This window comes from Taurulus bubalis (genome assembly GCF_910589615.1).
Source record: "Taurulus bubalis genome assembly, chromosome: 1".
Lineage (NCBI taxonomy): Eukaryota > Metazoa > Chordata > Actinopteri > Perciformes > Cottidae > Taurulus > Taurulus bubalis.
The window spans coordinates 17,238,816-17,255,680 of NC_136589.1; the positions used below are offsets into that span (position 1 = coordinate 17,238,816).

General features: G+C 42.2%; 1 protein-coding gene across 1 annotated transcript in view; it reads left to right on the forward strand.

The window, feature by feature from the left end:
* kcnh5b (potassium voltage-gated channel, subfamily H (eag-related), member 5b) overlaps positions 1–16,865 on the forward strand; it is a gene marked incomplete at both ends in the record, with an annotated part of 140,336 nt that overhangs the window by 58,743 nt on the left and 64,728 nt on the right. The gene's annotated exons all lie outside the window — the stretch shown is intronic.

Here is a 16,865-nt window from a genome sequence, read left to right on the forward strand (position 1 = left end):
GGAGTGAATAATGCCCTCAGATGCGCACACACACACACACACACACACACACACACACACACACACACACACACACACACACACACACACACACAAACTGCTAACCTCCGATCCTCCCCGAGCTAAAGTCAGACGAAACCGGGAGCTGGAAGGTCGATCAATGTCTGCAGCGGGCGTCACCTGATGCTCCGCTCTGCTCGGGCAGACTGGAGGCCGACCAGCAAGGACTAAAGTAACACGCTCCGCTTTGAAGGACTTTCACCCTGCCCAGGTGGAGCCAAAAGTCACATTTCACTGCGTAAGTTATGTTGCGAACACAGTTTTTAACCACAATCGTTTTGCCTGATCTGGTTCTGCCCTGCTGGACGTTCACAGGACAACGAGCATAAAATCATCGTATCCTCGTGCACGTATGATGACGTACTCCTCATCTTTCCTGCATTTTCCTACGAAAGTCCAGCACCACGTGTCGATATCCGCTCCTTACCTGAGAACAGTCTTCTCAAAATAAATAATACGTTTCAGAAAAAAAAAATCATGAACTACTTAAGTTTAGAACGTTTTAGAAATGCTTAGTTAGGTTGAGGCAACAAAAACACTAAGTCAGGGTTTAGGAAAAGTATGTGTGTGTGTGTGTGTGTGTGTGTGTATATGTGTATATATATATATATATATATATATATATATATATATATATATATATATATATATAGCTTGGTTTGGTTTTCATAGTGTCCAGTAGAGTTTTAGAGGAATGTGTGTGAAGGAGCAGTGAAGCTGCTCTGGACAGTGCGCCGTCGGTTCGGTTTCTCCATCACGTGTGTTTCTGTGAGGACGTCGTCCGCCTCGTGAAATATCAAAACCTGCTCACGAGAAAGCCTAAGAGGGCTTTAAAGTGCCTTCATTGACTTGTGAACCCTCCACTCTGCTCTTCATTTAATTTTTCCATGTCTGATCTTCTGACCCAGCATGCAACAGTAACTTTCCTCACATATTGACTGCTGTGTCACAGTCTCCCAAACACCTAAAACCCTCCCTCTGGGTCCCAGGCACTCGTGCTTCAATATGGTCCTCCGGGACGTCGTTACTGCAGCTTCAGGTCCCGGATCCTCGTGGTCCTCGGGGTCCTAGGATCCTAGGCTTATTTCTGCCGTTTTAATTCGGGGTCCCATCAATGAAACCGCAACACTCCGTCTTCTTGAATTTAAAACAGAAGATGGAAAAAACACTGAAAACAAGAATTCATTGGTTCCTATTGTTGGTGTTTGTGATTTGTTCTTATTCAGAGGGATTTACACATTAATTGAATCCCTTCTTTCTCTGCCAACAATCAAGGCTAACCGTCTGCTTCTCAATATTTCGTCTGCAGGAATCAGTTTTGCAGTCTTTAGCCGTCCATGATAAAAACATTTTGTATGGATTTTCTAGATATGCATATAAAGAAAAGGTGTGCACAATACATGTATATAAAGATACAAATGCACATAATCATTCAGATAAAAGAAAAAATAACAATACATAGGTGTATATCCGCATATACACATGTATATATGCATACACATCCTATATACATGTACACATATATACACACACACACGCATACATACACATATATATATATATATATATATATATATATATACACTCACCTAAAGGATTATTAGGAACACCATACTAATACTGTGTTTGACCCCCTTTTGCCTTCAGAACTGCCTTAATTCTATGTGGCATTGATTCAACAAGGTGCTGAAAGCATTCTTTAGTCAATATATATTAAAATGTCATCAGCATATAAGGAGATTGTATAGCTGGTGTAACTGAAGGTTATTGGAAAGATAGATGGATGTTATCTTAGAGTTTGAGCAAGTGGTTCAAGTGACAGAGCAAATAAGAAGGGGTAGCCTTGACGACAAGAGCGTGTGATGTGAAATCGAGGAGAGGCAATCCCATTCGTAACTACAGTAGCCGTGAGATTTTTATAAAGTAGCTGGATCAATTTAATAAAATTTGTCCCCAATCTTTCGAATACTCTCCATAGATGATCCCATTCAACCCTATCAAAGGCTTTTTCTGCGTCCAAGCTAAGGACAGCACTAGGAGACGTGCCATCTTTCACAGCATGAATAATATGCAAAAGGCAACGCATGTTATCAGAAGCCAGTCGTATCTTAATGAAGCCCGTCTGGTCACAGTGAACTAATTTAATCAGGTTCAAGGCGGGATGCCAAAATGCGTGCAAACATATTAATCTCAGTAGTAAGGATAGACAGGTATCTGTAGTTGCTGCATAGAGTCGGATCTTTACCGGGTTTAGGTAATGCTGATATTAAGGCTAGGTTAATGTCCTCTAAAAAAACAACCCCTTTCAATAGAACAATTAATCATCTCCATTAGAAACGGGCCTACCAGATCCCAAAAAGTAAGGTAAAATTCAGGGGGAATACCGTCCCATCCCGGTGATTTCCCCCTTTTCATCCCCGCAATGGCATCTTTAAGTTCGGTCAGAGTGATTAGGGCCCCTAAATCCTTTGACTCATCAAAGGAGAGAGTTAGAAGTGTCACTTTTTGTAAAAAGTTATTACATTTTGCTTTGTCAGAGCGAACTTCGGAGGTATATAGTTTAGAGCAGCGGTTCCCAAACTTTTTAGGCCACGCACCTCCTTCTACATCCCGACTGGGTTCACGCACCCCCAATCCCCCAATCCAACACCTTAAAAAAAAAAAACGCAACAGAGCCTATTTATAGCCGCATAAAATCGGACCAATGCGAGAACTGTTTGCTCGCTCGTGGCGTTTGTTACAAGATTTAGTCCGCTGTATACAAGGCGTCACTTTTAAAGAGCAATAAGGATGGCGAGGACACACGCACAGGCTCAGAGGCAGATTGCATTTCACATGTATTTACTTAAACACAGTAAGCCACGTAAAACACAAAAAGTGGCACATAAGCTCAGAAACAGATATAAATAAAAAAAAGAGGCTCCAGGGGTGCGCGCACCACACTTTGGGAATCCCTGGTGTAGACCCAACACATGAATGAGACTGCAATTGTTTTTGGCTGTTTTGTAACTCTTCCAATTTTGATCTAAAAAATGTAAGGGGCTTCTGACTTGCAGTGGCATGCTTGGTGTTCAGGTGGCGGCGCAAATAAGAGGTTTTAGACAGCTGGTAGCCAGAACCTCACTGCACAACACGCACTGTGGCTTCGGGCAATCTGCATTGCCAATCCAAGTGAAGCCCAGACCCAGATTATTGTTATCATATTTTCTCTTTTTTTTCCCAGTCTGATGCTCACTCTCGTTTCCTCTTTTTTCACCTTGACTGCGCAATGGGCCTCTGTGCTCCCGCTCTGTCTCCTCTTTCTCAGACTCCCGGTCGATTTCTTCTCCCGGTCTCTCCCCAACGCACCTCTCCGTTTCTCTCGCCTCCGGTTCCTCCCTCTCTCTCTGTCCCTCTCCTCTTTTATTACTGATAGCTTCAGATGTCCCACCTGACAGCTTCCCCGAATTCAGCCAGTTTAATATATTTTCATGGATGTTGCTGAATGAATGAAATGACGTTAGGTGCACAAGCTAGGCTAGCTAGTGTGTACGTAAAAGACAGTCTGGCGGCCGGACCGGAAGTGCATCTATTTATTAAATTGTACGTTTTTAATTGTAATTACATGTAAATCTTACAAAGGGAATTTTTATAATTAAAAAATCCTACTTAATTTTTTTAAAATTATGTTTAATATTAATTATTACACCATTAGACCACCATTACATTTTTCCTCTCGCGCACCCCCTAGAGGCAGCTCGCGCACCCCACTTTGGGAATCCCTGGTTTAGAGTAAAAGGAATGAAATTCTAAATGTATCTCTTTAGGATCCGTCAATATGTTCTGGCCAGAATCAATAGATATAATACTAGCAGCCTTCTCACCTTTTGTAGGCTTAGAGCCAACAGGTGGCTTGGTCTAGATCCATTGAAATGATAATTTCTTCTAGACCTGTGAATGCAAAATTCTGCTCTGGCTTTTAAAAGGGTGTTTAATTTAAATTGTATGGATTTTATTTGTTTTTCCCTGTCATCTGAGAAGCCAGTATTTTGCTGATTGTTCTCCAAATTTTTTAAGAGTAGTCTCATATTCATTAATTTGCCCTAATCTAGTTTTATTGAGATGCGAGGAATATGAGATTGCTGTGTTCCTTATGCAACCTGTAATGGCACTCCAAAGAATACGTGGGTCATTTGTGGTCACAGCATTTTCTGAAATAAAAACAGAAGAAGCATCTCTAAAGTAAGTGCAAAATGTATTGTTTCTCTACATTAAAGCGCCACCTTGTAGCTCTTGTGGGTGTGTGTGCCAAGGTTAATTTAGAAATGACTATGCTGTGATCTGATAACGGACAAGGAAGAATGTTAACGTAGTGAATCTGAGAAAATGCATTTGTACTATCCAACAGTCTATTCTCGAATAAGATTTTGAGTAAAAACTGTATTGTCTGGATGTAGGGTTGATAGCGCGATATAAGTCAGTGAGACTAAAATCAGACATAAAACCCTGAAATGCAGACGTAGTACGATTATGTGAGTGTTAAGTTGAATCAACCGAGCGGTCGAGTGTCAGGTCCAGTACAGCGTTCATATCGGCACCAATTACAACTGAGAAACCTTCCAAGTTGACTAAGAGATTATTAATATTATTAAAGAAAGCAGAGTCAAATTAGGTTAGGTGCATAAAGGGCAACAAAAGCAATTTTGCACCCTGCAAAGTTTGTTTTAATATAAGCAATGCGGCCGTCAGTGCTTCCATACGTTTCAATGATGCTCACAGGAAGGTTACGTCTGAGGACCACTAACACACCACAGCTCTTAGAGTTAAAGGAGGCTGTAGCAGCTGTGTAAAATGCTTATTTGTAAGCCTGTGGCCATCTCTGTTGATAAAGTGTGATTCCTGAATAATTGGCACTTTAATATCATGCCTCTTAAGTTGGTCTAAACATGCAGATCGTTTAATCGGACTATTAAGGCCATTAATGTTCCAGCTCGCTATATTAATTGTAGTCATATGAGCAGGTTATGAAAATAATATTACATATCCCAAAGTAAGAGATGAAATGTATAGTAGATGTATCGCACCCCTGTGCCCAGTCGCTATTCCCCAGATTCCCCAAAATAAAAATTAATTAACAAAAAAGCATATCTATAATATCCCCAAATCCCTGACCGTACTAACGAGGGTTGTACCGTCATACACCCAAACATTGGTCTCGTGACACTAAGATAGCGGCTCGTCTATAGCAATCTCTCGTTTCCATGTATAATACTTATCGTAAAATTATTTACCATCCATATTCGGCTGGATCTAACATAAACATATATCATAACAAACTTGATTGACTGTGTATATAGTTTGTGAGGTTATTATCGTCTACCTTCCAGGCAATACAAATTACGGAATAATGTTGATAAACAAGCATAACCTTATCTCGAGTCCTTGATACAGTTACGGTTGATGAATTCCTCAGCCTCTGTGCGGGTCTGGAACAGGTGAGTTTCTACGCCGCGGGTCAGTTTGAGTTTTGTAGGATAGAGCAAGAAGGTGCTGAAGCCTTGCTTTCTGACTGTCTCCATCACCTGGGCATATTCCCATCGTCGTTTAGCAGTATAGTTGCTGTAATCTGCAGCAAAGCGTATTTCCTTGCCCGCAACAGTCACGGGAGAGCTCCTGGATGCCTTGAGAAGTTTGTCTCGGTCCGTGGAGCGAAGCATCTTGCAGATGAAGGTTCGGGGGGGGGGGGGGGCCCGAATTACGTTCTGGACCGATGCGATGTGCTCTCATTACCTCGAATTTCACATCGGCAAGTGTTGGGAACCATTTGGGAAGTGATTCTGAGATAAATCCGATAGGATCACTTCTTTCGATTTTCTCCGGCAAGTTTATTAGTCGTATGTTGTCACGCCGTGACTGGTCCAAGAGTAGCTTCCATGCTAATGTGTTTGTCCCGTATAGTGTCTTCAGCCAGACTCTGAGATGGCATTGTGGTCTTTTTTGAGTGACAAGATAGCCTGGGAGTTAGCCGAGACTTCTTTGTGGATCTTGTCCAGGCGGTTTTCAAATTTCAAAAACTGCTCCTCAATAAAAGTATGTTGCTGTCGTAGTGCAGAGTCAATCATGGCGGCTAACTCGTTGCCACTGTTAGCGTCCTTAGTTGTCTTAAGACATCTTACTTCTTAGGCCATCAGCCATTCCAGCATAAGCCCGACACATAGATATTTAAGGCAGAGTTCATGCAGGTAAAGTGTGAGTTATTGATCAATTATGGTAGAGATAGTGGAAGCGAGCGAGAGCAAAAGTCTTAAGCAGCCATCTTCTTTGTTGTGTCACCTGACTTGTTGCATCGTGCAATAATCGTCTATGATTGTTTAATAAAAAACAAATGCCAGAAACATGAATACAGAATATGTTATTTCTGCTTTCATATCAGCACTGGGAGGAGAAGAAAGCTCTCCGCCCGCTGGAATCACAGCCCCCTGTGTGCGCATGTGTTTCATGGCATTGATCTCTACATGCAGCAGCTGACCTGCAGAGGCTTTTATGGATGTGGACACAAACGCTGTTGCCAATTATCAGATTCAGTGACAAAGAAAGATATTTCCCGTTTTTCATGAACAACCTCAGGACAGCACTTACTTGCATGCTAGATTTGATGAAAGCAATAGAAGCAATTGTTCATCACAGGAAAATCTTATTTTAGGAATGAGTTCCTGAATGCAGCTTGAAGCTTACAAGTAGAATATTGGGTAACTTGTTCTATGACGCCCATAAGGCATCGTAAACATATTTTTTAATACGTTGCAATCTGTTTATAACACTGTTTATTTATAGTCCCGTCTCCCCTGATGCCGTCCTGTACGCACTATGCACACACTCTACTTCTCTCCACCAGAGGGAGACTCCTCTGATTGTATAGAAGTCTATGCTTCATGGGTAAAGCTGCATGCTCTCTGCTGACCACCAGGGGGTGACTCCTTTGGTTGTATAGAAATCTATGCTATGTGTTGAAGCTGCATTCTCTCTCAGGGCTACAAGGTGATTGACAGGTCGACACCAGAGACGTATACAGCGTCTCTACATCGCTCCTCCTCAGTCCAGATATGGTCACTTCCTGTTCACTGGTGGCAAAAAAAGCCAACATGGCGATGGTCAAAACACAAGCTGTTGGGTCTCTGGCCGGCTGTGACATTTACGATGGAAAACCGTCTCTTATGCTCAACATTCATACTTGTTAATACATGTTTGTCATTTGTAAAAGACATTTATTCTTATATTTTAAATTAAAGCCAAACAAGTACGTTTTTGTTTTAATTGTTTTTGCAGATTTGTTCTCCTGAACGTCGTAGACCCAAACGTCTGGTTTGTAACAACACTTCCTGGTGTTTGTGAGTTGAGGTGGCCTCAGACATTTCTCACACATCAGCCTGCAGCTCAAAACCCATTATACTCTCTTTCACGGCAATAAGCAGTCTATTAAGTTGACCTAATGAGAGTAAACAATGTGAGTGGTTTAGTCCCGCCCCTCCTCCACTTCTGTACTGTGACTAACGCCGGGACTCGATACTTGTGGAGACAATCAGACCGAATGTTGCATTAACCCAGACAGCGCTTGATGCACAATTACTGCTTGTCAAAACAGATTTATACAGTAGCTTTTTATTTATTTTTTGGCTGTGATACGGCTGACTGCCTTGCTCAGCGTCGGGCTGACGGAGCACAAGGCCCCGTCAGTGTGTAATGTGTGGTATTGCCGCCTGGACGCTGCCTCGGCTCACTGAGCAGCAAATGGGCTGAGCTCAGGGCTCGTGATGGACGGGCTCCTCTGAAGGCCCCCGGGCGTTTAGTTTTTTACTCCGTGTTGCTATTTTGGTTTGTTTGCGTAACAAAGGTGTGTTCAGGTTATTTTATTCTTTATTTGTTTAATATTTGTTTATCATTTTTATTTGTTTAATATTTGTTCATATTTTTTATATTGTATTATTATTTATTCATTTTATATATTTTTAATTTAAATTTGTAATTATTATTATCTTTTTATTATTATTATTTTATTTTTCTTTATTTTTTCATTCATAGAGGTTATTGGCAAAACACGTCTCACATGTTTAGTTTGGGGCTCGTTGAGGTCCGAGTGAATGCTGTCAATCAAAACAGAGAGCCCGCCTCCAATCAAACTCTGGTGGAGTTTGTTTGTTCTGGGAATGCAAAGCAGACAAACCACAGGATTTTATGATGGATGTGTGGGATTTTAGAATTTAAAAAGTTAAACTACTGTACATGCAGCATGACATGCACTGTATGCACATTGCATGTCCTCGTTACATCACTAGACATTGACTCAATGATATCAACCTCTTGGTTAATTGCACAGAATCCTGTCTTTTTATTTATTTTTGCTATATATGTTCTTAAGATCTCTGATTTATATGCAAAGTCATTACATTTGCATTGTTACATCTTTAACTTTAATTATTTTCAGATTTGTGTGTGTGTGTGTGTGTGTGTGTGTGTGTGTGTGTGTGTGTGTGTGCGCGTGCGCGCGCACTGGTTGTCTCTTCACGTTGGCGTGTCTTGATTGACATCCTCTGGACTCCGGGCGGTGACGCTGTGTCTTGGTCGCTCCTCCTGACTGACAGACTTCTGTCCTTCACACTCATTCGCCCTGACAAACATCCTGAACTCCTCCGAAAACCTGCAAAAAGGAAAATGAACGCGACGCGAGGAACCTCTGGTCTCTACAAGAACACTTCTCCATTATCATCAAAATTGAAACACTTATGGTTTTGTTTTGTTTTTTGTCTTTTTTTACGTCGCTTTTGTGTAGTTTATTTTAACCTGTATCCGAAATATTTAGTCATCCAGCGCCGCTTGTCTCATTTCAACAACTCTCCCTTTAGTAGGAATAATGACGAGAGAATAGGAGGTGAATCCAGGGCCCTATTTCTCGTACCTGGCTTACTGAGTTAGCGGGCTAATTTTCAGGATAAGATGACGTAGGTCTGGCTTTTCGGTTCTTCGAAGCAAGCTTAGATAAATCACCATTGAAACATAGCCAAAAAAGTTAAACCTGCTCCCGGGCAGGCTTAGTGAAATTCACTAGATAAACTGGCCACTCCCACCGGACAAAAAAGGCAGCTCCCTTCCTCATTGATGAAGGAGCGATATTAGTTATATTAGTTTTATAGGGAGGGAGTTCTTCCAGATCGCCAAGTTCCGTTCTCACATCAGGATTACTTCCTGTACTAGCGCTATCGATTCTGCCGACAAGGAATCATTTATTTACGACCTTCGTAATTTATTTATTTATTTAGACCTTCTCGAGCCACGGACATTGATCAGGACAGTCGCAGCCGATCACCCGTCTCACAGACATAGACTATCACCCGCTGCATGCCGTGCTGTTCTTTAGTTTATTTAACGCTTAAGAAACTTATGGATGTGTTGAAAGCACTCATAATTATATGACAGTACATTTTCCCAACACTGACGCATTTAACTTGTCTGATATTTTTGCGACGCTTGTGTCGCGCAGCGGGGGCGATGTTAAGCTGCGTTCACAGCAACAACGTTAGAAAAACGTTGGAATATTCGCAACGTGTTTGCTGCGAATGATTAAGGCATTGACTTCCTCATATGCGTTCATGATCATCTCCTGCTTCTCAGCGGGGAGAAAAAAAAGAAAGTTCCTGAGTTTATTTGGCATTGTACTGTTAGAACATCGTGGTGTCAGTGCTCGACTATTATCCCTTCCGAAGAGGGGCGGGCACACACATTTATCCAGATGACTGACGTCTGGATAGAATTAACGAGACCATTTCAGCAAAACGAGTTAGCCTGACGTCAATCATCTTGCTAATTTAAGCTGGATAATAGGACATTTGCTCGACTTTGTTGAGCCAGGTACGAGAAATAGGGCCCTGGTGAAGCAGAAGAGGATGAAAGAAAGAGGTTATTTATGTCTCTCTGTTTTTATACAACGGAAACAGTCTCTAGTGACTTCAGGATCATCATCATCATCAGACCTTCGACAAGCTGAACACCCAACACCCAACACACACATTTGCCAAAAGTTGCCACATTCCTCGGGTGGAGAAATTGGCATATTAACAGCAGAATTCAAACAACACGCGTGAACAGCCAGTGTATCGTCGCACAACGGTTCCTACGGGATCTTACGGAAGATCTGGTTTATCCTGCATTTTCCTAAGTGTCAGTTTCTGCTCGTTAACTGCAAACAGTCTTTTCAAAATAAACGTTCTCCGTTTCCACAGGAGACAACTTATTTAAGTTACGGAGAAGATCGTTGTTTGGGTTAAAATAACTACGGAAGTTACGTGAGGAATAAATTCTCCTCTGCCGCACCCCGTCGCTCTGGATGTCTCTCTCTCTCTCTCTCTCTCTCTCTCTCTCTCTGTCTCCACTTGATGAGAGCCTCACTTTGACACCCCCCCAGGCTGCTCCATCAACTAATCAATCTGAGGGGAATAAAGCTCTTCATCTGCTCCCCGTCCTCATCATCACACCCCCACCAGAGAGGAGGAAGGGCGGGGGGCACAGAGACATATTTAAACAAATCGAGCCACGGGGGACATGTCAGATTACGAATATAGCATTGAAGTGACAGCTTTAAACTGTAGCCCGAGTGCTTGGTATGAACTGTTTTTATAGTCCAATCAATCGACTGTAGCCGGAACGTTTCGTTTGTTATCAGGCTCAAGCAGCTCCACATGAACGCTCCTCGAGAACTGTTGAACTATTAATGTGCAGCGACACTGGGTGTCTTTCTTTACTTTTAACAGATCTGTGTTGTCTTAGTTCTTGGTGCCCCGTCTTCCAAAAGGTTTTTGCATTTATAACTTACTTCTTGTGGTTGCTTTCTTGTGTGGTGTTCATGAATGATGTATTGTGTTGACTTATGAAGGTCAAACATCTTGATAGATGGGAACGCACGTCGAAGCGGCTGTGACGACTCATCCACAGCAACCCATCCAGCTAACCCGAATCATAGCACAATATGTGAACATTCTTTACTTATGGTGTTCAATACATCAAAATACAGCAGTTTTGGGCTTCTTTTTCTCCATAAAACAAGCTGTGATTTTCAGTTTCAAAATACAAAATACAAAAAAATTGCAGATAGGAGGGTTTCCCCACTTTTCCTTGATTGGGTCCCCAACCTTTTTAGAGCCACGGACGGCGAAAAATATGACGTCATAAATATGACATAATAAATAAGACGTAAATGATACGACCGGCATGAAGACAATAATAAAGTGCATAAAGATACGACTCACCATTACGCCGAATTAGTGGAGCCCTGAGCTTGTTTCTCTGCTACGAGACGGTCCCATCTCGGGGTGACGCGAGAAAAAGGCCGAGCCCCGATGTGTGTTTATGTCCAGTCTACTGACTCTACTGCGTAGCTTAAACCTTTATGTGCACTTTGTAACTTAATCAAAACCTGCTTCACAAAGACAGGATGTGGAAATGGAGGAAGGGTTTCAGAGGTTTTTTGGCGATCTCAGTATACTCTGCCTTGATTTTAATCCAGAACACCGAGTTGAAACGGACTTTTAAGTTTCATTTTTGGGGTAACATATCACGTAACCTCTTGCTTGTCCGTCTTTTCTCCGTCATTTTTCTCCTCCATGATGTTTAGAGAACTTGCCTCGCATCGAGAAATTACCAACGTAATTATCTCTCACTGGAAATTATCACGATGTTGTGATCATTGCCCAGCTCCTTTTCATTCCTCACCTTAGTTTCCGGTTTTATGCACTCACTCCCCGCTAACTAGTCTGCTCTCAGAGCGTTATCTGCTCTACTCTCTTGATTGTGAGCCGTATCAACGTTTGACTGTACAGCAGGAACAGGGACCACAAATACATTATTCACCACTGACATTCTCATCAAAAGTTATTCCCCCCAAAATACCAAAGTTTACACGAAACATGTTTGCTAACTGTCAAGCTTGAAATGACAACTAAAGGGCGATTTAAATCTAACTGTTATTTTAAGTGCGCACTGATATGGAACGCTCAAAATGTAAACAGGCTGTACAGTACTTTATGGCTGAATAAAGTACTGTATAGACTCACTCTCAACCAATCAGAATGCTTGATTTGATCTACCCATATTACAAACATAAATACGCGCATGACGGGATGCTGTTCGGCGCGCGAGTTAAGGAGCGTGCTTGAGGTAGACCAGCTCGCTGGCCAGACCAGAAGCAGACAGACCAGGCATGAGAAACAGACAGGAGACAGGAGCTCTGCAATGAGAAAATAAGAGAGGAACGGGCACAGGCAATTATCCAGATGACTGACATCGGGTTCGAATTAACGAGTGTTTGAATGCGGATCAGCCTTTGAGAAACCGAGTTAGCCTGACGTCAATCATCGGGGTAATTTAAGCTGGATAATAGGACATTTGATCGACTTAGTTGAACCACGTATGTGGAATGGGGCCCTGGTTTACAGCAAACTAGTAGCTCTGAGTTCAGTTGTTTTGCTTTTAGTCTTTTTTTCCTGCAGCTTCTCTTCACACTTGTTATTTTAAGATAACGCCACACACTTCTTGTTAGAGGAGTGAAACGTCACGTCAGACTTAGTCCATCTCACCTGGATGAATGAACCGAGCTAGAGGAGTTTAAACCCGACCACTTCAAACAGAGATGCGCTTTCACCCCAACGGAGAGACTTCTAGGCGATCAGAACTCTGTTTCTTTACACTGCGGTGACACACAGGCCGACCGCTGAGCCGCCAAATCGTCCAATTAGGATCTTGTGTTCGGTGGAGGTGAGAGCTGTGTCTCTGAGCTCTGAGCTCCATATTGGTGTTGTTAGAGTCTCTTCCAGCTAACAGGGCCCTGGAAAAGTCCTGAAAGGCCCGGAAAGGCTGCAGAACGGAGTTTATCTCGACACCTTTCTGTCTGCGGCTTTTGTGTCTCATCCAAAGTTTATTTTGTGACTCTCATCAAAACACTTTTCTTTGCTTTCAGTGTGTTGGTTTGGTTGCCTAAAACTTAAGGTTGTTGGCTTTGTTGCTTGAACCTAACTGTTGTTGGTTTTGATGCATGAACTTAAAGGTTGTTGGTTTTGTTGCCTAAACCTAAAGGTTGTTGGTTTTGTTGCATACACCTAACTATTAGTGGCTTTGTTTCCTACACCTTAAGGTTGTTGGTTGTGTTGTCATAACCTAGCCATTGGTGGCTTAGTTGCCTAAACCTGACTGTTCTTGGTTTTGTTGCCTAAACCTAACTGTTGTGTTATCTAAACCTAACCATTTGTGGTTTTGTTGCCTAAACCTAAAGATTATTGGCGTTATTGCCTATACCAGGGGTCAGCAACCTTAACTATCCAAAGAGCCATTTTGCCCTTTTTTCCACCCTAAAAATGTGTCTGGAGCCGCAAAAGCTATTTGATATCACAGCTTATAAAGTTGTATACAGTCATATCAGTGGCGGGTCGTGCTTTTCAGACCTCCGCCCTCAAATCACTCTATCAACTGATAACAGCTGGCGCGCCCGCAAAGTCACAGCGTGATCTCACTATTACGAGCATGGAGGACCGACCTGCGGAGCTTTGTGTGGACCGACTGTGTGGAGCTGTGTGGGGCATGTGTGAACCAACCTGCGGAGCTAGAAAAAAAGGCACGGCCACTCCGTGCGTTTACCTCACGATGTTGTGCATTCTGGCTGACCGACTTGACCAGCCCAACCCCGTCGGGTCAACAACAATGCATGTTGTCCAAATAACCACCAAACAACAAGTCACATTTAGTAATAACTGAACAATCCAAGACAATTACAACACTGCACAGTGCACACACACAATACATATCTCCAGCAGCAGCTGCACCGTGGAGGGAAGAGGCGCGGCCCCAGTCCCGGCTGACCAGCAGCACCAACAGCGCTGTGTATGATTAAATACGACTGCAGATGTAAAAACAAAGTAACACAACCATCATTTCACTTACCACATGCCCTCTGTGCGAAAGGCGTCATCAGTAAAATCCACCAGCAAGTCATCAGTTAATCCACAAGTAAGGTGGCTGTTTGGTTCTAGGTAGCAGCTAGAGGTTTCTAGTACCTTTCTGCCCCACTGACCAATCACAGTACATGTTAATGGTCACGCTGGGCCACTGACCAATCATATACATCCACACTATTTTGCAGGCCCTGCACGTCAAGGAATCCGCCCAGCTTGTCAAACTAAAGATCTGATTTGTTGTGTCCATGACAATCAATCACAACGTCCACTCTCAGTGTACTTCAATCTGCAAAGGCCTGCTTAAACTGCTTTGCTGACATAGAGACACAGGAGAGAATAAATGTGATTGGATGAAAGCTTCTCCTTAAAACAAGCTGCACTGCCTGCAGGCTGAAGACTGCATGCAGTGCAACAGAGGAAGACAAGGAGCTGTGCAATGAGAAAATAAGATGAAAGGGAAAAATTATTATAATACACGTAGTTTATATGTGAAAAACAAATTAAATTATAAAATAGCTATAACTTTGCGATTCTGTTTAGGCCAGCAGTGAAGGCTTAGCAGGCCCTGACGGCCCATGACTGAGTCATATTAAGTATATACAAAAACTATAGTTTGTTGTATTTATGACATTATAGAACAAGAATAAAGACAATTATTGACATTGTATTGCTATTTTACCTGTTTATAACTATCAAACTCTTATCAAGAGGAGGGGAAAAAATAGTCATGTGTCGGCCGACATTGAGGTCAATTAAGATCACCACTTTGCTGACTTATTTGCAGCTGTAGTGGGAGAGTGTTTGTCCTTGAACCATAAGGTAGCAGGTTCGATCCCCACTTGAGGTTTTTATTTTAAAACGCATATCTTTTGCTACGTTAACACTGAGCGTCCACACTCCGCCACACTCCTGAGGACGGATACGTCTTTACTAGCGGATGCCTCACTGGTTCATGAGCTGCCACAGAACCAGCAGCCGTAGTGGAGTTTGGAGACATGATCCAATTCCTTAAATTCTATTTACTTTGCTCAGTTTGCTGCAGCAGTTGAGAAATCGGTCTTCTGCGGCTTGCTACTTTTCAGCAGATGCTGTGTGCTTGTTCTGGAAGAGTCTTTCAACATTACATGTTTTGTTGTTCGATAATTTCTCGCCACATATCAAGCAGACGGGTCAGACAGCAGTGAAAGCAAATGAATACGTCCACGTAGAATTAAACTCTACTTTTCTTCTTTTTTCTTTGATCAGTTGATAGATTAGCGAGGGCGGGGCTCTGGGAATCACGAGTATCCACCTACAAGGAAAGACACTTGACAGTGACGTGACAGGATGTGACGCACTTTTTTGTAAAACAAATATTTAAAAGAAAAATGTTATTTTCAGTGACCCAATATCACCTCAAACTTTCTTTCTTTTTTTTTCCAAAGCCTCAGGGAGCCGCAACAGAGGTGGGAAAGAGCCGCATGCGGCTCCTGAGCCCGGGTTGCCGACCCCTAGCCTATACCTAAAGGTTGTTGGTTTTGTTCCTTAAAACTAAAGATTGTTGGCTTTGTTACCTAAACCTAACTGTTGTTGGTTTTGTTGCCTAAACCTAACTATTGTGTGGCCTAAACCTAACCATTGGTGGTTATGTTGCCTATACCTAAAGGTTGTTGGTTTTGTTGCCTAAACCTAACTATTGGTGGTTTTGTTGCCTGAACTTAAAGGTTGGTGGAATTGTTGCCTAAACCTAAAGGCTGTTGTTTTTGTTGCCTAAACCTAACTATTAGTGTCTTTGTTGCCTAAACCTAAATATTGTTGGTTGTGTGGCCAAAACCTAACCATTGATGGCTTAGTTGCCTAAACCTAACTGTTGTGTGGCCTAAACCTAACCATTGGTGGTTTTGTTGCCTAGACCTAAAGGTTGTTGGTTTTGTTGCCTAAACCTAACTATTGGTGGTTTTATTGCCTGAACTTAAAGATTGGTGGAATTGTTGCCTAAATCTAAAGGTTGTTGGTTTTGTTGCCTAAACCTAACTATTAGTGTCTTTGTTAATATGCAAATATTGTTGGTTTTGTGGCCAAAACCTAACCATTGATGGCTTAGTTGCCTAAACTTAACTGTTGGTGGTTTTATTGCCTAAACCTAAAGGTTGTTGGTTTTGTTGTCTAAACCTAACTGTGAGTGGCTTTGTTGCCTATACCTAACTGTACATGGTTTTTTAAGCCCAACCGTGATGTTTTTCCTTCACCAACTAAGTGGTTTTGTAACTTAAACCTTTCTTTGTTTTTAATGTAAAGTTGTCGTGAAGAAAACTGACAATTTGTTTCCCTTCCACACAAAACCAGTAGATTGCATTTCGTGATTGTTTCTCTGCTGTCGGTATGTTCACTCTTCCTCTTAACTCTTATGTTCCGGCTCATGTACCGTCATCGGATCCCACCACCTCCTATATCAATTCCCATTTTTTTCCACCCAAAAGTCTTGAAAACCTATTATTTCTTCTCTTCTTGTCATTTTTATTTAATGGAAGGAGGCAATGAAAGTGAAAAAAGTGGGAGAACTATTTTGAGGTGAGGTCTCTATGGAAACAGAGCAGCATAATGGCTTTAAGTTGGAACGCTCCGTTCCTCCACTTGAACGTCTCTTAACAGTGAAAGCCATTAATACAGCGTGGCATCGAGAAGACAATCATCTTTCATCCCTCCATGCAAGGCTGCCGCTAAAGAAGTCAGGTGACGTAGTCTTAAGTACCAGCATGTCTGAGTAGGGAGGAGGTTGTGGTTGATGGACAGGTAAAAAAGAACTTTCAGCCAGGACATCTCTATTCATGTCCCGTGTGAAACCAAAAGTCA